We start from the raw sequence: 10649 nt of genomic DNA on the forward strand, positions 1-10649 counted from the left end.
TCTGGGGCTTCGTCTGACATACTTTGGACATGTTGCCAGGAGGGACGGGTCCTTGGAGAGGGACATCATGCTTGGGAGGGTGGAGGGACAGCACAGAAGAGGAAGACCCTCTACGAGATGGATTGATTCGGTGACTTGGGTAATTGGGATGGGTGTGTCAGAGGCAGTGCAGTTGGCGCAGGATAGAGCAGGGTTTAGGGCTGTTGTGCATAGGGTCACTATGAGTCACAAATGACTCAACGGCACATAACAACAACAACAGATGCCTAGTTGCCTAGATGACAATGGGTATATGTTCATCACCCTCTCTTTCTCCCTAAGGATCTCCATAAGGATCTTTGGCTTTTGCAGTGTTGAAAACTCCCCTGCTGATCTCTACTAGTTATACACACCCCCTGTGGAGCACTGGATTTGGGATTGGATCCTAGCTAACATGCATTGGGGTGTGGAGTTCAGCAGTGGATTTAGGAAAGTGAGGACATAGACCTACATTGTTGTCTGTGAAGTGAGAGTAGTTGGCGAAGTAAGTAAACTGGTTTCTATAAGTTGCAAAGACACCGCTCCAGGAAATAGCAGTTTCCCCTTTTCATCTCTCGTAGATCAAGGACAGAGATGCCACTGGTGGCCATATCTAGTGTCAGGAGTGAAGTGGAAGAATCGAACATCTGAATAAGAGAAAAAATTGACAGTCTGAGACCTATCTCCATGCCCGTCGTGTGGTATTGGCTATCCTTTCTTTGTAGTTTCCACTCCATTTCTAGGGAGCGCTCTGGTGGCACAGTGATAAGGAGTTGTGCTTCCAACTCAAAAAGTACATGTTTTGAATCTTCCAGTTGCTCTGCAAAAGAAAGATGAGCAATTAAATTCTTTATAGTTTACTGCCTCTGAAAACCACTGGAGCATCAGCCACAGGTTGGTTCTGACTCAAGGATACTTGACAGCAATAATACTCCACTTCTAGTGTTTAGACCACATAGAACTTAATTTTTTATAGCATTTTGCTTTAAAGAAGTGAATGTTGTACAAATACGAAAAATTGCCAGGATCAGAAATTAAATGTAAAACCATGCAAATGACTTATCATTTCACTTTTTATTCCCAGCCTTTATGAATAGCTTCTTCACCTATAGACATGTCGTATTTCATTACCATATGCCTGTATTTTTAAAAATAGTTACTTTATCTAGCCAACCTATTCAACTAACTTGCTTTATATTTGTTCAAGGTGCATATTTAGAAAACCCAAGAAATATAAAAATACTACAAATTGAGAGGGTCTTTGAAATAGTATAGAAGTATTTCCAAGTTTATGACAGTATTCCATTCTAATGACTCCATTATGCATTGTTTCTAATGTAAGTTGTACACATACTCTTTTTAGTTTTAATTATTATTGCCTTACATTATCAATCTTTTTATAAATTCAATTTTTTATTATCTTTTATCTGTGAAAGATAAAATCAGCAAATTAGGAGCTAGAACATTGTCTGTAGTACAGTTTATTAACCATGAGATGTACAACATACTTGGAGGGGGTAAATGAACCAACAATAAAATAGTCTTATGTGTGTTTTTTTCACAATTCAAATGGTCCTATGTTTGATACTTCTCTTTCCCTGTATTCTAATATATGCATCCTTTGATCTAACAGTTCCCTTATAGGAATTTATCTTACGAAACTGCTCTTTGAAATGTACAGTAATATTCATCAATAAAATAATGATTAAATAAAGGCATATTCCTTGACTAGAACACTGTTTAACTGTTAAAACAAATTAAATAGATCTACAAAAACTATTTGTTTTACCTGGGTGAAAACAAGTTGCAAAAGAATGTGTATAATACCACCTTTTTATTTTAAATATCTACACATGAATGTGAATTATACATGCAATTCTGTTTGTATATCCATTTAAAAAAGCTGAGTAAGACACTGAATTTGTTATCGGCTAAAGAGGTGGATTTATGGGACACATTTTCTTTCTCTGTTATACATTTTTTTAAATGTTCTAATTTCTAACAATTAGTTTTTAAAAATCCCATTAAGCCTCTATTCTTTTCCTCTTGGTTCCTTCAAAATAAGTCAGAAGACCCAGTAAAGGAGAAAAGTATTGAGTCTGAGATCCAGAGGGATGTGATGAATTAGGCCTTGGGCATCCCTGCTCAGTATGATATTTCATCTAAAAAGCTTTATCCTGACCAAACCATCAAGCCTAATTAAAAATGGAAAATTCATGGAAGGGTAGGCCTCCCTGCCTGTCCCAAGAGACCCATTCTTCACTGGTTCCCTCTGGATCTTTCCAGTTCATTAGCTAAGAAGGCGTTAGGGGAGTTAGCTCCTGCCACAGCTGCTGCCTTCTCGAGTGTCACTCTGATCTCCGCAGCAAACCCCTGGTGGAAAGCAGCAGGCTCTGTGTGTCCTGCCAGCCCACTAGCTGTCTTGTGAGCAGGCTGACTGGCTGGGCCTCCATCCCTCCCTCTCCAAACCGTTGTGCTTGGACAAACACCAAGAACTGAGGGGTTTATTCTTCTGGGTTAGGGTGTGTCAAGAGGAGCACCCAAACCCTGGAGCCTCACTAAGAGTGATCTGAGATCAGAGATAGTGATGACCAGAGCCAGTCACCTTATTTGAGTGAAGGACATTGTGTCCTCATGGCAACCGGCTCTGTATGTTGGGAGTATTTAGATTATAAAAGTGGTCTCTTTTTCACTTTCCTCCTTGAACTTGAGATCTCTATTGTGGGTGATGGCTCACATTATAGTCCATGAGAAGCCAAAGGAATTTAAGACTGAAAATTATAATCTCATTTGTTAGAAGATTAAAAGGTAGGGAGAGTCATAGCATTTAATCACTTAAACACCTGGATTGGACTCTAAGGTGGTGGCCACCCACCTGGTACTAGAAATGAAAGGGGAATAGATTACTATTCAAAAGGTCATCAGTTCTAACCCACCAGCTACTCCCTGGGAGAAAGATGGTCAGTCTTCTCCCATAAAGATTTACAGCTTTGGAAATCAGTGGAGGGCTGCTGTTAACTCAAATCAAGTGGTTGATGGTAGCAGAAGTCAAGAACTTCTGCTTAGAGAGTCCCTCTTTGCTCTTCGACTTCAGAACTGTACTTTCACAGGTCATGTTATGTTACATTTAGAGAACCACAGTTTAACTTGTTCATTTCCTGACTGCTACACTAGAAATTCTATAGTTTTGATTCCTTGTCCCTTACTTCTTTCATTGATTTGATTAAACTGATAGAAGATGGCATAAACAAAACCTAACTGTAAAATTTTGTTGTTGTTGATTGCCATTGAGTAGAGCATAATTCATACCAACCCTAAAATGTAGTTTCTATATGCTGAGTGAAATATCTCAGTCACAAAAAGACAAATACTGCATAGTGCCACTGTTGTACAACAGGACTGACATCAGGGTTGGGGTAAGACTAAAAAAAAAAACCCACCTGGATGAATTATGTATACTGCATTGAAACATATGAGGGAGAGAGGAGTTTGAAAGCGATATATGATTGGGTATTATGGTTATGACGAGTCCAGAATGAAGGTTGCATAGTGGAGTGCACTTGGGGGCGGGGGGCAGGGGCATTGTATACCAATGAAGGAATTTTTCTTTTACTTTTCAAAGAGAAGAGTGAACTTGGGGGAGTGGAGGGGTGGGCAGGGAGAAAAACGCAACAGTGAATGAATGAAAATCCAAAATCTCTGTAAATGTTCCTTAAAATAAATTAAAAAATGTAGTTTCTATAAAGTAGATGTTTTGTGAAAACAGTTTCTTTCTCCATTTAAGGCTTAATCAGTCACTTTTCTTAATATCCCAGTACTTGTGGGGGTTTTGCTTTCATTATTTACAAAGAAATAAATCTTGATTATTTTGATGGTCTAGTGGTAAGAGATTGCACTGCAATCCCACAGGCATACAGTTTGAATCCACTTACTGCTCCATGGGAGAAGGATAGGCTGTCCCTTCCCATGTGGTTTACTGCCTCTGAAATGCTGCTGGTGGGAGCCCGCGGGGGTCACCTATGGTGTAGGTTCCTATTCGACAGCACACAACAATAGCAAAAATAATTTTACTTAGATACTTTTAATGCTTTTCTTGTGCTATTGGAAAAACCAAGGAATACCCTTTCCCCTGCCTCTGGATAAATTCTAGAAGAGCATTTTCTATATTTAAGTAGGAATAAGTTATACAACTTGTGTTGTTATTGACTGCTGTTGAGTTAAGCACGACTCATAGCAACTCTATGAAAAAATGGCCTGAATTATTTCTGTAACTATCATCATTTATCAAAGTCCAGGAGTTTCCAGAAGCATGTTTAGAAAGTGGATGTTACTCCTGCGTTCAACTTGGATGTACATTTTATCCTTCGAGTAAAAGAATATGCTGCTTGTGACAAAACCCACTGGAGTTGACTAATATCTGTGTTCTCTTCATCTGGGACACACAACTGGACATTTCTCAGATTCCTTTGCAGCTAGGTGTGGCCTAGGACTGAGCTGGTAAATGAGATGTAAGACCTACATGAGCCTCTTTCAGCTTGGGTCATGGACATTCCAGATGGGCTTGCCAACTTCTCCAGTTCTTAGTTTAATGGAGAGATTTGGCAAAAGAATAGGGGAAATTGTATTTTTAGCCATTTATGAAGCAGAATCCTTTTGATGACCCATGTTGGACTATCTGGTGTTCAAATATTAAATTTTTAAAGTGTTGAGAAACTGAGACCACAAGGTTCTTAGCTATCTTATTAAACGAGTTGCTTTAGGTAAAGGTTCAAGGGTGTTTTCTGTCTCCTTTCCTCATTCCAGTGGTAGAAAATGCTGAAGGCATGTTAATGTTCTATGCTGTTAGGTCTTCATTTAGAGAGAGAGAACTAGTTCATGGCATCAATAGCTCTTTAAGGCAAACACTTCTCTCACTCTCATTTGAACAGTAATCCTGTGGAATATTTATGGGCAAGCCTTCTGAGCCCATTTACACTAACGTGCTGCTTTTAGTCTCCAGGTTAAAAAAAATCGATTTTCCATAAATGAGGTAAACATAAATTAAATTTTGATAAAGGAACATTGCTATTAGATAATTTCTAAGATGCTTTCCTGATTTTTTAAGTTTGTATGTAACAGAAATGGACTCTCACTAACTTTTATTAAAATAAAAATTGGTAAAAAATTGCTAGCCACACTGTGTAGCTCAGATAATAACAGAAATTAAGATCTCAGGAGGATAGAAGCTATGGTAGCATCAGTGATATCAGCGAAAAGAACGCATGAAAAGTGTCTTGAGCTGACATTAGAATAACTCAGTTCCACTAATATTCCATTTATGCTTCTCTCTCTTCAATGATCTGATTCCTGGAGAAGAGAATTATGTCTAGATTGCTTTCACCAGGAGAGGGTGTCAAGGGTGAGACCTAGGAATACCACAGAGAATAGAAGGAAACCTTGCCAAAGAAAAACCACAGAAGATGGTAGCTGGAAAAGAAAACAATGAAGATCTGTTTTCCTTATCCGTCTAATAAATGCCTGAAAAGAAGATGGTAGGTCACCCATAGGATGTCTATAACTTAAGGAACATAGTTACCAAGAATTGAAATGGTTGTAGGAGTAGCTTATAATTTATGACTAGATTTTTCTTTCTCTCATTTTCTCTCTCATTGTTATCAAGTTAGAACTGATTCATATCTGGCTTTCCAGTGGGTTTTCAAAGGCTGCAAATTATACGGGAGGAGATTGCACATCTTTCTTCTTTTTTTTCTTTCTTCATTTTTATTGTTATTTTAACGAAAGTTTATAGAAAAGTTGGATTTTTCATTCATTCATTCATTCATTCATTCATTCATTGATGCACATTTTCCTTCCAACCCCCTTCCCCTCGACACCCCCAGTTCTTTTTTTTTTTTTTAATTAATTCATTGTTGCATCTAGTGGATTTGAACTACCAGAGAGGCATTTAGCAGAGCATCTCCCTAAGCATTAGGCCACCAGAATTCCTCATTTCTATATTCATTTGCTTGTAATATAAACATATACAAATAAAGTTGCTTTAATAGACATACTCCAAAATGTGAGGTATTATCATATTTGAAGTATATTTTTTTATAATTGTAATATTAAGTACTGTGCTTAATTAGCAGCGTTAGCAGGTTTAATGGAGAAATATCTTAAGAATTTATAGCAATTTTCCAAGTATTTATTCTTTTTAGTAAGAAGAAATGTTTGGGTTCATTAACATCTAAGGTCAAAAGGGCAGTGACTAAACTATGTGAAGCCTGATTATTGATCCTTGAGTTACTAGGCTCTTAAACATCAGCTTCATTCATTCTATGAAATGAAATTACATTTATATTTAAAATAATTTACTTAATTTTTTAAAAAATTAGACTTACAGAAAATTTACCAAGAGAGTATAGTCCATTTCTATATCCTTAATGTTAACATTTTACATATTTATTGTTACATTCACTTTTTAATTGCATGTTATAAACACTGTGATTTTAATTTGAGAAAGACAGAATGTGCATTTAAAAGTAGGAGGGTTTTTTTTTTTTTATTGTGACTCAATTGAATTTAGGTCCTATATGTTATTTGGCTATCACAGCCAAGTTTACTCTGTAAAAATGGGGTATCATCTTTCTTACAGGGTCTTTGTGGAAACTTAACATGTATATAGTATTGGTATATATTATGTATATTAAAAATATCCATTATCCATTGTAAGCTTAATAATGCTAATTTCTCTCTTTTCTTCATCACTTTCTCTCCCTTGTATCCTGTTCTTCTACTACCTTTTCTTTTTTTATATCACTGGAAGATTTCACTGGATGCTGCTTTTATGTCTATCCCATGCCAGCCTGCCTTTCCAGATCTCTAGTTCTGACATTTTCTGATACAGAGAGAAGAAATGGCCTTTTAAACATTATTATTTGTTGCTTAGTTTTGATGATTTAGCCCAAGAGCCTTAGCATTCAGTTCCTTAATTCTGGAGTACAACATGTTTCCACATAACCAACAAGGACCAAGAGAAATGATAAAGAAAAAATGAAGCCAACTGTTGTTTGTAATGTGTGTGTGAAATGGACAAGTATATAAACTCCAAAGGACAATCCCTGCCCCAACTCTGTGCATTAACCCTGAAAGGCACCTGACGTTCAAGGCTTTGGATCTCCAGAATGCATTTTAGTCAAGCTGAACCGAGATTCTTGATGGCCTAATCTACCTTAGTCATTTACTCTGATAAATGTCCAAGGAGAAGGAAAATAGTACAATCCTGGCACCATTTTATGCCCTCAACAAAAATCTGCTTAAAACCAGATGCCTGGTAACCATATGACAGACGCTCCCCTCTAAGGAAGAGGTTCCCTTAGGGCTCTGGGAGAGGCTGGAGTGATTATGCTATTCGCCTGTTTTCCAGCCTAATGGGCAAGCTGGGGGTGGGGGGAGAGATGGAGCCTTGAACATCTTGGAGGTGACACTATCTGGGTGGTAAATGCTCCAAACAGGATTTAGCCTCAGTCCGGCAGCTGCCTTGTCACAGCCCTTTCTGCCATATGGGGGAACCAGGTTTGGCATGGAATTGACGTCTTCAGGCTAATAAAAACCCTCTAATCCATGTGAGAGTATAGTCAGAAGCCTTATTTCAGAGAAAGGGGGCAGGGTGGGGAAAAGAGAGATAGAGAGAAGGGGAGGAGAGAGAGGAGAGAGGAGAGAGGACCGCTTTCCCTGTTTAAATCCAAGGCACTGTTGGTTCTGGTCTTAAACCACAATGGTAGATAAAAATGAGTGTTACTTTCCCACCGTTGGGGACCATAATAAAGGGAGAAAAAAATAATCATTATTGAGTTGTCAAGGAGTTTCACCAAGAGGAAATGTTTGTCCATGGTGAATTTGTTCAGAAATCCAGGGGTCATTAGAAGAGTCACAAAGTGATAACATGACCGCTTGGTAAAGAAAGTGGATCCAGATGTGAGGTAAATTTATTTCTTGCCCCTTCACACACTGGGTTTGTAGCAGTGACAGGAAACATGCAGCTGAGGTTTGGGAGAGTCCTTGCCTGTGGTGACTGGCTGAGACATGAGGACAAAAGAGAGATGCCTTCTTTTACTTAATGGTGGGTGCTGAAGAAGTGGACAGAAGAGGAACAAGTTAGAAACCCAATTTGTTACAATTAAAAATAAAGTTATTAGCATTAAAATATATTTGCAGATGTGGCAGAAATATAATAAAATTGACTAAGCACTCAGTATTAAGAATATTCAAATTTGTGGAACTAGGATATACAATCTTTTTACTTTAGAACAGAAATACTTAAATAACATATCAATAAAACTGAATGGCTGGTAGAAAAGTGTCTGGGAAATCAGCAAACAGATTTATAGTCTAGGTTATTTCACTAATTTACCTCAATTTTTATAATATAGTAGATGAAGATTATAGTAATAGTATTAATAGCATCTATGTACTAGGTATTTTATCTATATAAGCTTATTTATTGCTCCAGAAATCCTTTTGATTCTGGTACTGTTATTAACTTTCTAATTTTATAATAAAAGAGCTGAGATCTGAGTTGAGTTTCTTTCTGAATGTCATACAGCTATATATTACAGAGCTATGATTTGGCACAGAAACATCTAAATCTAGAGACGATACACTTCACTGTCTCACCAAAGTACCTCTTTATTTAATAAAGTTTGGTAAGAATAAAATTAGGTAATCCTGCAGAAGATCAAAGATTGCAGCCTTTAACATGGATTGCATCCCAATATCAAGCAAAATCCTAGTCCTTGGACTGATGGCAACACTACAATAGATAGAGAAAATATGAAACTGTCAACAACTTCATCTTACTTGGATCCACAATCAATATACTTGATAACAGAAGTTATGAGATTAGGAACCATATTACATTGGTGAATTCTGTATTCAGGGACCTCTCCAAATTATTGAGGAGCAGTGTTGTCTATTGAGGAGCGGTGCTGTCAGTTTGACGACTAAGGTGTACCTGATTCAGACTATTGCCTTTTCAGTCACACTTGGTATGCATCTGAGAGCTGGACAATAAATAGGATGACAGAAGAAGAATTGTTGCCTTTGAATTGTGATGTTGGAGAAGAGTGATGAATATCCTATGGACCAGAACAATTTATATATTGTAGTTGAAATCTACTCACTGATAATGAGTCTCATTTACTTAGAAAGCAGATGAGCATATGGTTATCATTTTACAATTAAAAACAATGACCAACACTTATGAGGGAGTCTAATGGCTCAGTGGTAAGGAGTTATGCTGCCAATCTAAGGGTGTGCAGTTCAAAGGAAGGTGGACAATCTCCTGGCATATTTACTGCCTCTGAAAACCCATTGGAATGTAGCTATGAGTTAGTTCTGACTTGATGGTACACAATCAAAACAAACAACGCTTTAAGGAATTTCCCATGAGACAGACATTGTTCTAAGTTCTTTACATAGATGAATGCATTTAACCATTACAAAATGAAGAAGGTGCTTTTTGTGCCCCAGTTTTATGGAAGAAATGTTAAGATTTGCTTAAGTTCACACTAGTGCTTGAACCTAGACAGTCTCACTCTTAAATCTCTATGCTATTATTTTTATAGATTCATTACTTCATTGATATTTCTGGAAAAAATGTTTATTCAGCTTCTACTTATCTACTTTTAATAATAACAAAGTAGTTGTTATATATACTGTCAAGTCAGAACCGACTCAAGTGGGTTTTCAGAGGCAGTGAATTGCATGGAAAGAGATTGCCCATCTTTTTCCTGTGGAACAGCTGGTGTACTTGAACCACGTATCTTTGGGGTGGCAGTGCAACTTTTTACTACTAAGCCACCCGAGTCCCCTTCAGAACAATGTTGTTGTTGATTGCCCTATGAACAAAAGGCCTGAAGCTTTTCTATAAACTATCGTCACTTAGCAAAGAAAGGCATCTTGTTTAGGAAGTGGATAGCTGTTTTTATTGTTGGCCAATCTGGATGAAGACTTCCAAATATAAAGCTGCAACCACCTTTACCTTCTCCGTTGATCTATTTTTGAGATACCCACAACTTGTTCCACTTAAAAAGTACATTTCTTTACTCTCGCAACATTATCACAACTATAACCCAACATTCACTTCTACTTCAGTGTTTTATCTCTTTGATAAAGAGCTATTTACCAGCAGCTCCAGTTTTCTCTCAGTACTGACATCATTTTTGTTAACCCTTTGGCTGTATCTTTTTACATATAGCAAAGCAAAACATGACAATTACTGTTCATCAATGGGACTTTACATTTTTTCACAATTCAGATCACAATTGCTAAGATTGCCTTGGTGAGGAATTGTGTTGCCAACTCAAAAGCATGTGATTTGAATTCACCATCTGCTCCACAGGAGTAAGATGGGCAGCCTCTTCCTGTGCAGTTAAATTGCCTCTGAAAACCCAAGATGGGTAACTATAAGTTGATTCTGACTTGACAGGACATAAAATGGCAGGTTAAGATTGCATTAGCTTTTTGGACAACCTCACCTCACAGTCTCTGCCTGTTTGCTTTCAGGTAACTAGAACCTAGGATGGGCTGTGGTCAATTAATCTGGGGCTGCAGGACAGTGTGGAGGATGCCAAAACTGCCTCAGTAATGGT

Source organism: Elephantulus edwardii, unplaced genomic scaffold (assembly GCF_000299155.1).
Source record: "Elephantulus edwardii isolate Elephantulus edwardi_28Jun2011 unplaced genomic scaffold, EleEdw1.0 scaffold00084, whole genome shotgun sequence".
Lineage (NCBI taxonomy): Eukaryota > Metazoa > Chordata > Mammalia > Macroscelidea > Macroscelididae > Elephantulus > Elephantulus edwardii.